Consider the following 19,041-nt stretch of genomic DNA (forward strand, 5'->3'; position numbering starts at 1 on the left):
TCATTTTGACTTTTTGTAGTATTTTTGTGTGTATTGAGAAGGGCAGCAAAAGCTCATGCTAAACTGTCAAAATGTCTTCATTTTGAAGACATTTTGTCTTCAAAAACAACATTTCATAGATGTTCTTTATTTACAAGTGGCCGGACGTCATCATCACTTGAAACCTCTCGGACATCTTTTGCATAATTCTCATTGCATAATTCGGCTGGTTTAGTTATCAAGAAGTCAGTAATAAGACCTTGCTTACCAGCATGCTGTAATTTTTTATTAAGTTCATAATACGAAGCTAAACAAATATCCAATTGTCTCGTGAATTTTCCGGAGCACTCCATTGAGGGTTTATTATCCGTAAAATGCCTTCCTAACTTTCTTGCCAACTTCAATCCTTCTGCTAAATTCTTTAAACTGAATTCTTTAACAGATTCATCACAATCAGAATTTGCGGCAGAACTTTCCCTACCATTTGGTTTGACGTCATCTATTAATTGTACCAGTTCCTCTTCATTTAAATCTATTTCCCCATCAATTAATTCACTAATTTCGCTTTTCAGCCATTTTGCAAAAGCCCTCTAAGTGGCCATTACTATAAAAATAAATTTTTACATAAAAAAACATTACATATGTATGTAACTCACCAGAAAATAGTGTTCAGCTTGAGATTAATACACATGATTTTTAATGTGCTTTCCTGGCAGAAACGAAGACAATTTTCAACAATAAACACTTTATACCAGCACTTCCCAAACTGTGGGCTGTGGCCCCCTTGTAGGCCATAAGTTTTGTTGAGGGGGGTGAAATAATGAAAACAAATGTAAAATGTTTTAAGACTCCGTAGATTTTTTTTTAATCTTAAAAGAAACATATTTAATTTTTATTATTTATTATTTATTTTTTGTCCTTTTTTATATTTTAATGGAAAAATTCACACATTGGTGTTGGTTCACAAATTTTGCTTCTTGCATATTTCGGCGATTAATGAATATTAGTAAATATTCATTAATTCATATAAGAAGGGTAACAAGTGTGGTAAGAAAAGCAAAAGCGGATTATGAAAGGAAACTAGCTATGCAAGCTAAAGAGAATCCCAAACAGTTCTTCAAATATGCTGCAAGCAAAAAAAAAAAAAAAAAAAAAAACTGTACAAGGCAGAATGATTTTAAGGAATGCTGATGGTAAGGAGGTCACTGAATCAGTCGATATAGTGGAATTACTGAGTGAGCACTATGCAAGAGTATATCATCCAGGTGGTAACATTGAAAGAATTAAGGAACCATTAGTTTATATGGGAATTGTGATGAATGAAGTGGAGGTGAACAGCGTATTACAGAACCTTAACGTGAATACATCTGTGGGATTGGATGGTATACCGGCATGCAGAATCGGCGCTAGGGTGTTTGCCACCCTTCTCCCCTATAACGATCCAGGCATGTGTGGTACTTTTATGATAATAAAAATTTTAATTATTTGAAATTTCTTAAATAAATTTTGACAGAACAGCCAAACGTTGGTTTGCTAAATGTAACGAACCAAGGGTGTTGACTAGGCAGGATAATCATCAAAAACCCGAATATTCAAAAAATTCTCAAAAGTTAAAGCAAATTTTGATAAAGCCACTTCACTTTAATCGTTGAATATAACGATACAGGGATTATAGCCTTCTCACCGACCCGAATTGCTAAAAAATTAAAATGAATTTTAATTGAAGTTAAAATTTATTTGAACTAAAGTTTAAAAAATTCTTGCATTTTTACAAGTTACTAAATTCCTAGTAAGGTGTAAAAAATTTTTAATAATTTTTATAAGTGGAACTATCTTTTAGGAAAATAAAAGAAACTCAAGATAGATGAGAAAATAAGAAAAGAATTTAGAAATAATTAGAAAATTTAATATAAGTATTCAAAAAATAACATCTTTACAGAATAACAGAAAATAAATTACATAAATATACTTGAAATTTTTTTTATTAAAATTTGAAGGTTTTTCATTTCATATTCACAAAATTAGAAATAATGGTCTTAACTTCTAATTCCGCACATGTATCATTTTCAATAGCTATTAACGCCAAACTAACAAGCCTTTTTTGTGACATACTTGTTCTTAAGTAGGTTTTAATCAATTTCAACTTGGAAAAGGAAAGTTCACCGCTGGCTACACTAACAGGTAAGGTTAATAGTATTCTTAAAGCAATTGAAAAGTTAGGGAAAGATAAATTATTGGACACAATAAAATTAAGAATATCAAAAGGGTTTTGAATATTTAAATTATCCTTCCGAAAAATATCCCGGAAAGACATCACTCGTCATATAGTTCTATTGCATTTACGTCTTTATTGTCGCCGTCCTTGAAGAGAATCTCTAAATCGTCACAATTTTTTCGTAAATCTTCGTTATTGATTTGTAGTAATCTATATAAGAAATTGAAATAATCATAATATATTTTTAGTTGTTCAAGACGTTCTATTAACGAACACATTGCAACATCTAGAAGTGTATAAAACACATTCACTCTAAATTTATCTTCTGGCGATTGTGACGTTTCGTTATGATGCTCATAGTCAAATTGTCGTGTCTTCTTTCGTCGTCGAATTCCATACCAGTTTTAAATTCTTGTTCTCCATCCACCCCTTCATTCAGTTCTTTTGCCGTTTTTAGAACTTCTTTAAAATTTATATCTGATCGATACTCTTGTAAGAATATTTTTAAGTTTTCGATAGATTGTAAAGCAAGTGTAATGTTCATTTTTCTGTCTCGAAGCATTTTACTCAAAGGTATTCTGTTAAGTAAATCATGCCAAGTTATAAGAGAGCAAATAAATTTGTAGTCCTTTATTTTAGCACATCATGTTTGTGCTTCATGCTGAGTTTCTTTATTAAAATTTTCATTATTTAAAATTTCAAAATGTGTATCGTAAATTTCTCCTAACTGATATCGTAGATGGCAGATTGCATTAATTTTACTTTCCCATCGCGTTTCTGATGGCTGTTTCAAATTAATTTTTTACGAACTTTAAAAGGATTGCCAAATGTTTGTAAGACAATGAAAACAAATTGAATATTTCTTGAATAATTGCAAAGAAACTAATTGTATCTGCATTCACTTTGGCTGCATTGTTAATGATTAAATTTAGAGCATGAGCAGCACATGGCATGTAAAAGGCTCGAGCATTTTTGTAGCCCATATTTTTTCCCTTTCATATTTGCCCCATTGTCATATCCTTGACCTCGCAAGTCTTCAATGGGAATGTTCCATTATAGTTGCACATAAACGACGTCCTGTAAAATCTGATATATCTACAAAACCTAAAACGTTTTCCCTGATCTTGACAATTCCATTGTTACAGGAAACAAAGCGAATCATAATGGTCATTTGTTCTGTTTTACTTGCATCAGGTGTGCAGTCTAAAATTATGGAATAATATTTAGATTTTCGAATTGATAATAAAATTGTGTCCCTGATTGCGTTACTTAAAGTTTCCAATATTTCGTTTTGACTATCTTTACTCAAATAGTGTACTCTATTGTTTTGTTGTAGGGCACTTTCAACATGATTTTCCATAACGGGATCAAACTTTGCAAAGAGTTCGTCTAATTTTAAAAAATTGCCATTATTCTTTTCATATAACTTATCAGATGATCCACAATAAATTTTATAATTTCAATCAAGCGTTCTAAAACACTCGTCCAATGTTTCTTTTCAATTTCATACATGCTTTGAGTCTGGCAATCAATAGTAGTTTTGTTTTTTAAATTTTTATCAAGTTCCTTCCATTTAAAGAAATTTTTCATGTGAGTTAAACTAGTCTCATGTCCATGCAGTTGTACTTACATTTCTCCAATCGTTATAAGCTTCTACAAGACTACTTGATTCAGTAGGTGCGAAAAGTTTGCAACAAAAGCAAAAAACAGAATTTAAAGTTTCGGACTAAACGAGCCATGTTCTTGGCACGAGCTCCCCGTTTTTCATTTTTCTATTATAATACGTGTTGCCAAATTTATAACCATATGTATCTCTGAGATATATTATATTTTTCTTTTGAACAGGCCCAATTTCAATTAAACCAACTCGTAATTTTTCATCAATATTTCCCCATTCACCTGGATCTTCTAAATTTACAGAGACTAACAATGTGTTAGTTTCGTGGTCAACTACAACTAAATCTTCTCCTAACCGTTTTTCACTTAAATCATGCATGTTGTTATCTTGTTCATAGTTGCAATAGTACTTTCATGCAAACTGGATGATGCGCACGGTTCTTCAACTCTGATTTCTGATGTATCGAGTTGGTTACAATCTGCATCAGAAAATTTTAATATTTTAACAAATTTATTAAGAGCCCCACTTTGTTTCTTAATATCTACTTCTTTTGCAGCATGACACTTGTGATTTTGTGCACCGGATAACTTTTTTTTAATTTTTGATTCCATTTCTATTTTATACCCATAAGAAATTATTACACAGTACGACACATACGAAATAATAGTCTGCACTGCGCTACTGTCAGCAGCCTACTGAGATGCATACCATATGACTAGTTAACTAGCAACAAATGCTTTGTACGAAAATTCGTTTCTGTGCATAAAAAACGTTCACCATTTCGCTTTAGACAGATTGCAGTAGACACAACGGTCTGCAGGCAAGCATTTAGCCTGCTCTCGCTGCAAAATTGTAAACAGCCAGCTGATCAAAGAGGCGGCAACATACAATTTTTTAAAATTTTTATTCGGGGTATCCGACCTTATTTTAATATTGATCATTCTAAGAATTTTTCGTTTTTATGATAAAAATTTTGTTTTTGTCATAAAAACGCATGCACCACATGCCCTGCTGGCACGGGTCTTACGCGAAGCGGCTAAAGAATTATCAGTGCCCTTGACCATGCTGTTTAATCTGACTCTCGGGTCTGGTTTAGTCCCGAAGGTGTGGAAAGAGGGGGGAAAATAGTTCCACTTCATAAAGGAGGATCCAAGACGAATGTTGCAAATTACTGACCGATCAGCATATCAGGAGTCGTCAAGGGAAAAATACAGGAATGGATTGATGAAAATGAGATACTGTATGGGAGAGCGCATGGCTTTGTGAAGGGTAGATCATGCCTCAGTAACTTGCTCAAGTTTTATAACACAGTGACAGCTGAACTGGATAAGGGTAATGGGTTTACAGTGATACTGCTGGACCCGGCTAAGACATTTGACAGAATACCGCATGGAATTCTAATCCGTAAACTACAACATATGGGAAAGGATATAGGGTTGGTGAGATGGATAGGTGGGTGGTTGATGGAGAGATATCAGAGAGTAGTTTCTTCAGGAGTAGAGTCCAAAAGACGGCCTGTGACTAGTGGTGTGCTGCAGGGTTCTGTTTTTGGACCACTGCTGTTTAAATTGTTCATTAACAATATCGGGAAGGATCTAAGAGGCACAGTTCATTTGTTTGCTGATGATGCAAAGTTGGGTAGGGCAATAGTGAATGCAGAAGATGTCAAAATCTTGCAGGATGATTTGGATAGATTGGAGTTCTGGGCTAAGGAGAATGGATGTCAATTTAATGTGACAAAATGTAAGGTTATGCATTTTGGGGTGAAAAGATTAGCAGCAGTATACCACATTGGTGGAACTGTACTCCAGGAGATTGATGAGGCCAGGGACTTGGAAGTGTTGGTGGATAGGGAGATAAAGTTTAGGGGGCACATTGCAAAAGTGGCTAAATCAGCTCATCGACTCACTTGGTTGTTGAAAAATACTTTGAAGAGCAGAGACAAGCAAGTTATTGAACCTCTGTACCGAGCCTTGATAAGACCTCATCTCGACTACTGTACCCAGATTTGGTCACCTAGGCTTCTTCTTGATGGGGAGGAGGTGGAGAGGATCTAGAGGCGAGTGACCAAGATGATAGCAGGTCTATGAGTGGAATAAGCTGCCAGAGTCTGTTGTGGGTGCTATGACAGTGAATGAGTTCAAGGCAAGGTATGATAGATACTGTGAGAATGTCGAATAGTTGTGTGGACATGATGTTTAGGGCCTCCCTCGATGAGTCTAAGAACTCCCTGGAGTCGCCCGTAATAATAGTAATAATATTAATAAATAAAAGATTCATTTCAAAGGTACTGATAAGAAACACAAAAAAGTTTAGAAACGTAAAATCTCGAATATAACTTATATTGAATATAAATACAATACATATTATAATAATATATTTCTATATTACGATTTTTTATTTGATGGGGGCCGTGAAATATTTTAATTTTTTCAAAGGGGGCATTGGCATCCATAAATTTGTGAAGCACTGCTTTATACGATAAACAGTTGACATAGATGCATGCTAAAGGGTATTTCCCCTAATGTAAATTCGCTACTTATAACTATTATACAGAAGGCCTGTGTAGCTCAGTGGAAGTGGCACTTGCATCCTCTGTGCTTGGTCGCTCGAAGTTTGACTTAAGTTAGGGTTCCCATTCGTCTCGTTTATTATAAAAATGTCTCGAGTTAATTCCAAAAGTCCCGCCTTTTTAAGTATCCTTCAGGAAAAAATGGATAAACTGATTTTATCTCGTTTTTAGTACCAATTTCAATTACAATGTTGATAATAATAAATTTTATTTATTATTTATAATAATAATCATTAGTATTATAAATAATATAACTAACTAATAACTAATAGTAACTAATGGCAATGTTAATTTTTTCCATGATTCTGTTATGACAGTATCTTACTTGATCAATACTTTGCGTGTTATAATTTTTACCATTTTCTACCCCTATAATGCCAAAACATAAGTGCAGTATTAATGATAATATTAGAAGAGAATTTAATTTCATTAAAGGTGTAGATTAAAATGTGGAATGTACTTTATGTAACTGTAAATTTTGCATTTCACATGGGTCAGTCAGATGTAGTCAACCACGTGAAAACGAAAAAACATAAACCTGCTGTTCGAAGTAAGGCTTCCAACTACAGTATAAGTAATTTTTTAATTGTGAAAACCAAGAGTGAAAGGGAAAAAGAGTTATCACTAGCAGCGCAGGAAGCAACCTCGCATATCACACAGCGGTGCATAACCACAGGTTTAACTCCATGGACTGCACAACGACCATCGTGAAAAAAATTTTCAACGATGAATTCAGGTGTTCGCAAACAAAGTGCAAAGCAATAATAACCAATGTTATTGCGCAATTGGCGACAAAGCAGATTGAGGAAGAGCTAAAAGAAGTTTGTTTAATATCAGTACTAATCGATTCATCAAACCGCTTTGAAATGAAATTAGTGCCTATGGTCATTAGGTACTATCCTCCAGAAAAAGGTGTGAAGGCGAATGTGTTGGAGTTCGTTAATTTAGGTAGTGAAACTTCAGAACTTTTATTTTGTTATGTGTTGGAAGTGTTACAGAAGTTAGATCTCCTGAAGTCGGTTATTGCTATATTAGCAGTGTGCAGGGCAACAAATTGGAATTTGTGCCCTGCACATGTGATATATAATGCTGTGCAGACTGCTTACCTATCAATCTTCAGTTAATAATTAACAAGATTTACCAACATTTCCACATATATTGTATACGAGTCGAGGAACTGAAATCATTTTGTGAATTCACAAACACAGAGTATAAAATTGTTTTGGGTATCAGCAAGACAAGATGGCTCTCTCTTTTGCCTGCAATTCAGAGAGTTATTGACATGTTCCCTTCATTGAAGTCATATTTTCTTTCTATTGACAAATGTCCTATCAGTCTCAGAAATTTCTTTGAAAATCCACTTTCAATTACACTCCTGCATTTCCTTGCCAGCCAGTTAAAAACCTTTTATGATACCATTAAATGTATTGAAAAGTAAGATATAACAGTAATTGAAGTGAAGGATGAAACAAACAAAATGGTGGAAAGGTTAAATTGTATCAGGGCAGAAAAATTTCTTACAACTACTGTGAGAAAACAGTTGCAAGAATTAGAAAAAGTAGGACACATTACAGTTGAAAAGTTTGAAAGCTATGCAGTAGATTTCTACTGCACCTGTATTGAATATATTCAGGAGTGGTGTACACCATTTCTCACACCTCTTCAGTCTATGGATTGGATTAATTTGAAGGGAAAGGGTCCTGTGACTTGGAAGAACATACAAGGAAGCTACATATTCATGCAGACAGTGTCGCCAAGTTTTACTGTGAACGAAGAGGACTTGCTTGATGAGTTGTTTGTATGTGTGAAAAAATATTGTGAAAGCAAATTTGGAGTGTGGAGTGAACAAAAGGATCAAAGTGTCAGTGATAAATGGAGTGAAATGTTTGCTCATTTTATAAAGCAGGGTATAAATTCTGGGAGTATTAAATGCCTAGTTAGTTTTTGTTTAGCACTGCCAGGAATGTGTTTTTTCATTAATAAATGCGCTCTGGACAGATGAAAAAACAGACTTAAAATTGAAACAGTAAAAGCTTTAATCATTGTAAAGACATATTTTAAGAATTTCTCTTGTGTTAAGTTCTATGATCAAATATCAAAAAAAAAAAAAAATTCTTGAACAGGTCCATAAATCTGATAAATATTTTTCTAATTAAATATGTTTGTGATTAATAATCCTTTTTTAAAGTGGATTTAATGTGCAACATATATAATAAGTGGATTAAAGTGCAACATATATAATACTTTTATTTTTGGTTTCTTAATTTTTAACGTCTTGTTTTTTTACAAAATGTCCCGGTTTTTTTAAGTAAAAATTTCAGAATGTCCCAGATTTTAGTAAAACATTATGGGAACCCTAACTTAAGTTCAAGTCTAGTCGCCAACTGGAGGAACTTTTTCTAAGCCTTTCTTCAATTGGTTCCTGAGTTAGTCGATCTCTGGCACGGGCAAGCGGGTTTTTCATCCCGCAAACTCAAGAAAATCGACCGTAGTACCAACATTATTTCAGACAGTGACATATCTTGTTAGGGTTAGGTACCAAGAGATGGCAGCACTTGTTTGCCTGCCTCTTCATCGGTGGCTGCTATAATTAGTGATAGACATGGGCCAGCTGATTGGCTACCGGTGGAGATTGAACTACCCACTCAGTTTCCAAAAGCTAGATAGGGTATAAAGGCCTCGTCTACTCTCTATAAGTGAATAAAAGGCGTTAGCTGATTTATTTATTTTTTTTATTTATTTAACTATTATACATCGCATTAGTCCATTGTAAATATAGGCAAAAGTTATAAATTTATCGAAAACTATATATTAAAAACTTGTCTATATTACATATAAGAACTTGCCTACCGCACACAGGCGCCTGCAGAAAATTTTCCAGGGGGGGAGCTTGGAGACGAATAATTACATCAATAAATTTTTATTTAATTTTTTATTTTTTTTTCATAAGTAGATTCCATCTGCCCCCCCCCCCCCCTCCCCTCTGCAGATGCCCATGCTACCACATCAGTTCACACTTCTCGCATGCAAAACTGATGAAATTCAGAAAACAAAAACAACAACTCATGACCAATGACAATGTTTGATTGGATTAGTTGGCACAATAACCAATCACAGCCTCTAGGTACTATTGTCTCAGATGTCACCCTGCCTCACCTTCTGAGCAATTCAAAACTATTAGAATGCTAAGAATTTGACTCGATGCACTATCTGTGCATCTTTTCAAAGGGCTCAAAGGTATATGTATTTTGAAAGGACATCCAGGCTATTAACAAATGTGATGCAATGTTTACATCAAAAAGTGTCCTCTTTATGAAGCATTAGTGTATTGTGTTTACCTTTAGGAATCACGTGAAGCCTGAAAACAATTAGGGAGTCTTTAATGTGAACAAATGCAAAAATATAATATTGGTGGTATTGCTATTCGATGGATTAGCACTGCACACCTAGCACACCTGAAATATTTGCCATTGATGAGCTTCATGATTTGACTGTTGTAACATATAGAAATATCTAATTCAACAGTTTACTTGGCTAATCGAATGACATGAAGTCTGGAAGGTCCTCATAAAATTAGGGATCTTTCAGACATTATACAGTCTGTTCCTTTGGTTCTAATTAAAGATGTAATATGATATTATTTCTTTATATTTGAAATATTAGAAGACAGTACCCAAGCCAGAATAGTCTTACAAAAAATTTTTCACATGGTTTCATGGTCATTTTTGTTGAAACAATGGGATATTTAGATGGATTAACAACCAAAAACTGATTAGAATTAAACCATGCAAACAAGGGCATAAGATATACGGTAACTATTATTTATCACATTTAGGATACAGAGAAACTTTATAAGGGCTTTTCAAATGAAAATGAGTTAGTCTTGTATAAGAGTGGCTAAGTTTTCATTCCTGCAAAACTGGAATTTTTTACTCCACATGATAAAATGGCTGGAAATTATATACAATTAACATACAAAAAAGCAAACTATGTAAATAAAATTAACATTGCCCTAATGATAGTATCGCCAGTGAATGTAGCAGTATATTTGAGCTCTGCTAAGAAAAGTGTTTTTAAATAGTGTATAGTGTTCTTTTTATCATATAATCATGCTTCATTTTCTTCATGCTAGATACTAATGTACTTTAGCAGTGTCTACTGTTGGAATCTTGTTTGTTTATTTCTGTTTTTGCTATTTCTTTTTTTCCTACTGCTTTTGCTTTCTGAAAATAGCATCCATAAAGAAGCACAGGCCTGTGGCACAGAAATCTTTCACACAAAGATTGAGTTCTACCCTGGAGTCTTCCCAGTAGATGCGTTGCCAGAATTGCTTCATGTATGTACCAAAAAATGTGAAAGATTTGTGACTGTTAGAGTGAATGCAAAAAAGGAATGCATTAATATACGCTAATAATACACTAGCCACTCAGCTTGGTTGGCTGAGTGGTTAGCGTATCTGCTCTCTAGCCAAGAGGCTGCAGGTTCAAATCCTGCCTAGGCATGGATGTTTGTGATTGTTTTCCACCTTCATATACATTCAACCAAGTATATATACACTTTATACACTCTCCCAAGATGGACTGGGTCACCATGATCCAGTCCATCTTGCAATGACCATCTAGACCCAACCCTCCTGCAATGGGAGAGACCTTCATCCTGTAGAGGGTGAAAAAGACAGTCTAAATTTTGTAATTATTATTATTTTGTTATTATTTATTTGTTCTCTATCTATTCATTTATTTATTGTTCTTATGATTTCTTTGTTATCATTCCTCAGACTGTGCCAGTTTAAAGAAAATCTTGTTAACACTATGTTTAGTCCTCTATACTGAATCGGCTGCACTATCTCACAAAGCTTGTCTACACTACGATGTTATTTCCCTTTATCTTAATTTTCGTCCCCCATCTTCCTGCTCTTGCCCTTTGTTCCTACTGCACGTTGTAGCAGACTCTATTTGTAGCTACTGCCGGCTATACGACTGCAGTATATTCAATTTCTCACACTTTTCAGTCTGACAAATTTATTTCATTTATGACTGTGCCAGTCAGATGGAATAATAGAGAGTGAGGAATTAAAGAAATGGAATAAAGGGAATATTTAATTAACATACAGGTTTGTAAATTTTTCGAGATAGTGCATTGGCAATGATCAGATCAAATTGTTGTTCAACAAACCATGCATTTTAATTAAAAAATTGTAATTACAAACCAGATAAGTAATGGGAAATAACTGTTTCTCCTAGCATAGCTAACTTCAGAAAATACTCTACACAAATATAACATATATTTCTGCCTACATGCCACTCTAATACACTACTCAGTATTTTACAAATTTAGCACAGACTCTTGCTAAACAAATACACACAATTTTACATATCTACAATCCAAGAATTGGATCCTCAGTGGCGCAATTGGTTAGCGCACGGTACTTATAAGACAGTACTTTGAGTTATGCCGAGGTTGTGAGATCAAGCCTCACCTGGGGAAAGGTTGTGTTTTTGCTGGCCTGGTTGGCCGAGTAGTTAGCATATCCACTCTCCAGCGAAAAGCCCAGGGGTTCGAATCCCACCGTGGGCATGGCTGTTTGTGATTGTCTGTGAAAGCACTAGTCGTGGTAGTTGGCGTTGGTGTTAGATGATGAAGGTTGGTGGAGTAGTAAGACGAAGAGTTGTAGAGTTGATACCCTCCCTCGATGAGTCTTTGGACTCCCTGGAGGTGTGATATAATAATAATAATAATAACCGAAGAATATCGATATGATGAGCTTATTCACAGTTTTTACTTTATACACAATCCCTTACCACAAACAAAAGTTTCCATCGCGAATCTCATGTCTTTTCCTTGATCTGAATACTTCTTTCTTTAACTTGGACGTTTCTGTATGCTATATACCGCCGTGGTTGTCCTGGCCTGAGTAGCAAACAATATCCTTCCTTCTTTCTTCTTTTTTTCTCGGCTTGCAGCTGCCTGTTGTTTACATGAGTAAGTAACTGGAGAGATCTTCGATGTTATCCATCGGACCCTGGTCAGTCGTGCTTGAGATTGCAAAGTGCATCGTCTGCTATATGGCAGGATACATTAGCGGACATGCCTTGGGAACTACCTGGAGAACTTCAGCGAGACTCACTGTCGACAAAACTCCCATGGTAAAACCACGAGTGTACTCTCTCTGGGTCAAGAGGTATGAGCTGCCAAACCTCCAGGCAAGGACTCCTAATCATTCCCTCCTCTCTCTTCTTTTTTTTTTCTTTCTTCAGCTCCTTAAAGTTCCACCTGGTTCTTTGTTTCGACTTCTGAAGAGTCTGCTATCACCCTCCGGTGTGATGACATCACTCGTGTTCTCTTTTGCCGAAAGTCTTTGTTTTAGGTGCATAAATGTTCACAAGTTGTAGCAAACCTTTCCTTTCCGATGTGCTATTCTTATTTCTTCCTTAAGGTGGCAGCGGCAGTTAAAATTGCAAATAGCATATCGCCAAGTCCTCCCCCCATTTAAGGACTCCATTTTGCGTGATATCATAAGGGATTTTGCAGCATCCGGAACATGTGGAATGTATGCATCCCAATGGTTGTATATGTGGCGGGTGAGAGAAGGGGAAGTACGTATATGAGCAAAATGCAGGCAATGGGAGGAACTTGGTGAGTTAGAGATGACTATAACTGACCTCGTTGAGTCAGAGGCAGGAGATTCTCCATGTACAGAGATGAGTGGTATGATAGAGGGAAAGAATGGCGAGAGAAATATGAATAAAAAATGAGAGTGGGGAGTATGGAAAGGTTGAAGGATTGTGAAATTTACAGAGATGGTCTCAATTGGGAGGATGGCAAATAAGAGTGGCTGACTTGCAGAGAGAGATAACTGAGCTGAAAGAGCAGGTGGAATGTATAGGAAATGAGACGAGGTGTGAAAGATGAGATTAGGTGAAGGGAAGAGACGAATGCAAGGCGAATCACAGTAGGAGAGAGAGAGAGTATGGGAATGACAGAGGAGGAGACAATAGGAACAGTAGAAGAGAGGGAATGAGAGAGAGTTACGTGAATGATAGAAGAGAAGAGAATAGGATAAGTGGAAGAGAGGGAATAAGAGAGAGAGAGAGAGATATGGGAATGGCAGAAGAGGAGAGAATGGAAACAGTAGGGGAGAGGGAATGAGAAGAATGCGAGGGAGCATTGGAACCAGGGATAGAGTGATGTCAGGAAGGCAGGTAAGTAGGGGAACACAGAGAGAATGAGGGATGCATGTGGGCAATAAAGGAACAGGGCAAAAGGTGTAATGTATGGGGACTCAATGATCTGTGATGTTCAAGATAGGATGCATGATGAGTGCTTGCCTGGAGGAACGATAGAAATTGTGGCTATGCAATTAAGAGGGGTGAAAGGGTGGATGAAATGAATGTGATGGTAGGAACAAATGACTTGAGAGGTAATGTAAATTGGGCAGAGAGAGATATGAGATTCTTGCTTGAGGTTGTACGAAAGAAGACGCAGGGAGGAAAGATAGTGTGAATGTTGCCTAGGTATGATAGTGACGAGCTGAACAGAAGAGCAGTAATATTGAATAACATAATATCTAGAATGTGTCAGAAGAGAGAATTGGACTATGTGGATGCTTGGAGGGTGTTTGAAAAAAAGAATTGCATGCGAGAGACTGCTTGCATTTGAATGAGAAAGGACGTAGGCATGTGGAGAGATTGCTGTTCTGAAAGAGTTGGTGTGTTAATGCAGGGAAACTAGAATGCTCAGGATGGATGGTAGCAGGGGTGGCCTCTTGTGGGAATGGGTACTTGGGAGAATGGGAATAACATCACGTAACGCTGAGCCCAGTAGAGTCTAGAGGGGATAATGCTGGGTATAGAAACAATGGAATTTTTATGCTTTATACACTAATGCCAAGAGTATCTGGAATAAAGGAGAGGAATTGGTGGCGCTGATAGCATCAGGCTGGCCAAAAATTATTGGGATAACTGAGATATGGTTGACAGAAGAGGATATAATAACAGAAATAGAAGTAGCAGGGTACAGCATTTTTCAGCAGGATAGGAAGGGAAAGCATGGTGGTGGTGGAGTACTGCTTATGATAAGTGACGACTTATGTCCTCTAAGAGTGGAGGCTTTGGAAGGCAGTGGCACTAATGATTTTGATAGCATATGGTGTGAGGTAGAGGTGGGAAAGACAGGATATTTAGTGGGGTGTTGCTACACACCAAGGAGCAAAGAGGGCAGGGATCAGGAGATGTTCAGACAGTTGAGCTTGGTAAGTGCAAGAAGAATGATTGTTATGGAAGATTTTAAATACAGCAGTATAAATTGGGGAGAGGAAGATGCATGTAGCAATAAGGGAATGGAATTTCTAGAATTCTTGAGGGACAAATGTCTTAGGCAATATGTAATAGAGAGAACAAGAGGTTCAAGAGTTTTGGATTTGGTTATAGCATTAGAAGAGTTGATAATAACTGAGATAACATCTCTCCCATCAGTTAGAGAGAGTGACCATGTGGTTTTGACTTGGAAGATTAATAGACATGCAGGAGTATCAAAGAGACTGGAATGTATGTGGAATTATCAGGCAGGTGATTAAAATAGTCTTAGACTTCAACTTGAGGAAGTTCCATGGTGGTAGGAACTGGAAGGCTGGGATATCATTAGTGCTTGGGAAATTGTGAAGGAATATTTGTTAGCAGCCATAGTAAGCTGTATTCCACAAGTGAAGAGGAGGGCACAATTTGGTGTAAAATGGATGACAAACGATATTAAACAGGAACTGCATGTGAAAAAGAGGCTATGGAAGAGATATAAGGAGACAGGTGAAGAGCAGATGCATGAAGAATATAAGACAGTGAGGGGAGTGACTAGTGTAGTAAGGATGGCGAAACTGGAATAGGAGAAGAGATTGGCCCAGATCCGAAGAACATCCTAGAGAATTTTTCAGCCATGTGGCCAGTAAGAGGAGAAATGATTATGGAAAAATAACATTGTGGGATAAAATGGGAATAGAGTGACTGATGCAGTGGACACAGTGGAAATGTACAATGAACACTTTATTGGTGTATTTCATCCTGGAGGAGTAAATTTTAATACTAGGAGGATAGGGCAGGTTCGGGGTTTAAAGGTGCAGGAGGAGAGTGTGTTCCAAATGCAATGCTGAGTACTCTGGATGTCAGTAAAACTGTAGGACTGGATGGTATTTCACTAAGAGTTTTGAGAGAATGTGATAGCTCCTTTGACCTGGCTTTTCAATGAAAGTCTGACTATGGGAAAGGTGCCCAGGAAATGGAAGGAAGGTAAGATAGTGCCATTGCATAAGAGCAGAAGCAGGCTGGAAGTGTCTAATTATAAGCCAGTTTGTGTGTCATCAGTAATTGTTAAGATCTTGGAGAAATTAGTGAGGCACCATATGCAGCATTGGGCAGATCTGTGTAATGTTACCTGTGAGAGTCAACATGGATTTGTCAATGTGAAGGGCTCTCTAGTTTTAGTAATATGCTAACCTTTTATAATAAAGTTACAAGCGCAGTAGATGAGGGAAAGGCATATACTGCCATTTTCTTGGATTTAGCGAAGACATTTGACAGAATGCCATATGATAAGCTGATATATAAGTTGCAGGACATGGGTTTGGATATCAGGTTGGTCAACTGGATTCAGAATTGGCTTTCAGATAGGTATCAGAGAGTTGTGTATGGTGGGACAGTTTCAAGGAAACAGAGGGTTACAAGTGGGGTCCCACACGGCTCAGTACTGGGACCTATATTAACCTTTATATCAATGACATTGTCAGTGAATTGCAGGGGAATATTCAGTTGTTTGCAGATGATGTGAAGCTGAGAAGATTTATTAGTAATAGTGCAGATGTGGTAGTCCTGCAAGAAGATTTGAATAAGCTAGACAGATGGGCAAATGAATGGGGATTTCGGTTTAATGCAGCAAAATGTAAGGTCTTGAGGTTTGAGACACATCAATAGGATGCTCATAGGTTGGTCAACTAGATTCAGGATTGACTGTCCGATAGGTATCAGAGAGTTGTGTATGGTGGGGCAGTTTCAAGGAAACAGAGGATTACAAGTGGGATCCCACACGGCAGTACTGGGACCTATGTTGTTTAACCTTTATATCAATGACATTGTCAGTTGATTGCAGATGATGTGAAGCTGGGAAGAGTTATTAGTAATAGTGCAGATGTGGTAGTCCTGCAAGAGGATTTGAATAAGCTAGACAGATGGGCAAATGAATGGCGATTTTGGTTTAATGCAGCAAAATGTAAGGTCTTGAGGTTTGGGACACATTAGTAGGATGCTGCATACTCTATTGGAGGCACTATACTGAAGAAAGTAGGGAAGACAGGAGATCTGGGGTTGATGATTGATAGAAACCTAAAATTTAGGGGACATATTGCAAAGGTGGTGAAGGTAACACAGAGGATTGCTGCAATAATGAGAAGGACGCTGACTTGCAGAGATAAAAGAGTTATCATTCCATTGTATAAGACCCTGATCAGACCACACTTAGACTATTGTTTTCAGATTTGGTCTCCAGGATTTGAAGGGTACAGAGGCAGGACTGTACAATGTGAGTTATGAGGATTGGCTGAGGGAATGTGGACTGCAGAGTTTGGTGGATAGAAGAAGGAGAGGTGATATGATTGAGACTTTTAAACTGTTGAGAGGTATTTACAGGGTTGACACTGGGGAGTTCTTTCACTTGGTTGAACAGCAGCCATCATCAAGGGGCCATCCCTGGAAGTTACAAAAGGAAACTGTGTGAAAGAGGGTGAGGAGTGGTTTCTTTGCATGGAGGGTGGTTGAACCATGGAATGTATTGCTTGATAGAGTGGTGAGAATGAGAACAGTCAATGAGTTTAAGGAGTAGTATGTTAGACTTTGTGTTTCCTAGAAGGGACCTCCCGCGATGAGTCTTGAGAGACTTTGTGTTTTGTAGGAAGAACCTCCCACGACGAGTCTTTTGACTCCATGGAGACCTGAATAATAATAATAATAATTAATCTGGCCAGCTTAATATTCTCTTTTATTTTTACTGACTCACTATACTAATAAGGCATAATCCCTTTCCTCTGTTTTCAAACACTAAGTTACACAGGTAATATCGAATACATTACACAAAGTAGTTAATTTGTATTAAAAAAAAACACAATACATCGCATTTTTTTTTATAAGATTCTGATTTGACATTCTTGTAAAACTTAGCTCGATAAGTTAACTAAATTAACTTATCGTGCGAGATTTTACAACAGGCTGATTATCATCACTATAAATCCACAAAAATCAGTAATATTAATATAAAAATGTAATTATTATAAGAAAATAACACAGTTGTTAGAATGGCAGATAAATTTAAAAAAAAAATTCACAGGAGCATTAAATATACTGACCTTTCACCATATAGCCTTGACCCAGGCTGACAATATCTTAACCTGAAATTATTATACATATCCTTACATAATATTAAACTGCAGAGCTTACCAAACTGTCCATGAAAGTTCCAAGTAAGTTTTTTCATCATCAAATTCCTTATACTTTGGGGTGTACAGGATATTATGGTATTGCATGAAAATTTTACATAATTATTAACTTCCTATCAACAGTTTTCCTCCAAATTAATCTGTTATCTGTCAAAACTCCAGTTTTGTATGATTTTATATATCTGTCTTACTCTATCAATTAACCTAGATCTTGGTCATCCTCTAAGCTGCCATCCTAACAAAAAGTATTTCTGTTAACCTTTTTTCTCCCATTCTGTTTAAGCAACCATTACCACCTTAGGTAAGCTCTGCTCCCATATTCCTGAATGCTAACAGTATCAGTTTCCTTCCTGATATACTTGTGTTTAATATGATTCTGTCATTGATGATATTCATTTCCCTAATCTTTTTCACAGCTCTCTTATCTGTGGTCTCCAGTCTTTGATCAAGTTTTATTTCTAAACCAACTCTCAGGTCCATAAGATAAGAGTGTTTAGAACACTGTCTTGTATACAGCTATAGTTTAGTTTCAACCAATTTCTCTTATTCCACATAAATTTATTTAGTTAAATTCTTACCATACCAGATTTGCTAATTCTGTTGTTTATGTTTATTTCTGTATATAATTTGAAATCATCACTAAAGAATTGTGTCTAAATAGCCGAACCGTTTTTACGTGTTCTATAGGTGATTGAAATTTTTAATGTTTCTGCTTATTTTCATAGTTTTTGTATTTTTATTGCTGATTCTCATACTAAATTTGTTATAGGAGTTATCCAGTTTAGTTAAGGAATGCTAGATCTGTACAAGATGTATTTGAATATAATATCAGACATACTGCAACTTTCCTTCATAACGTACACTAATAATGAATAACATTGGAGGTATCAGGAATAATAATAATAATAATAATAATAACATTAGCAGTAATGTCCTTGACTCACACCTGATTTTATATTATTATTATTTTGTTGAGTTGAGTATCCTCAACCAGAAACATGTCATTCATCATAAACTTTGAAGTTATTTACACTCCCTGCATTCACAATGCATTCTACTGACATCTTCACCAAATTGTTATACAACTTCCAGAGATGGCTTCTCATTTTTCAAACCTGAACCTCCATTCTTTTCATAATAACTTCTGTATTAATCTGTTAGAATCCCTTAACTTGGTGGTCTCT

General features: G+C 36.3%; 1 protein-coding gene and 1 non-coding gene across 3 annotated transcripts in view; one reads left to right on the forward strand and one right to left on the reverse strand.

The window, feature by feature from the left end:
* The window catches only part of TTLL1B (Tubulin tyrosine ligase-like 1B), a 403,225-nt gene that overhangs the window by 127,387 nt on the left and 256,797 nt on the right, over positions 1 to 19,041 (reverse strand). The window lies entirely within an intron of this gene.
* TRNAI-UAU (transfer RNA isoleucine (anticodon UAU)) lies at positions 11,781 to 11,871 on the forward strand. The gene is given in 2 exon segments: positions 11,781 to 11,818; positions 11,836 to 11,871. It is a non-coding gene; the product is annotated as a tRNA-Ile (tRNA).

Source organism: Typopeltis vanoorti, chromosome 6 (genome assembly GCF_054136105.1).
Source record: "Typopeltis vanoorti isolate ZY-2024b chromosome 6, IOZ_Tvanoo_1.0, whole genome shotgun sequence".
Lineage (NCBI taxonomy): Eukaryota > Metazoa > Arthropoda > Arachnida > Uropygi > Thelyphonidae > Typopeltis > Typopeltis vanoorti.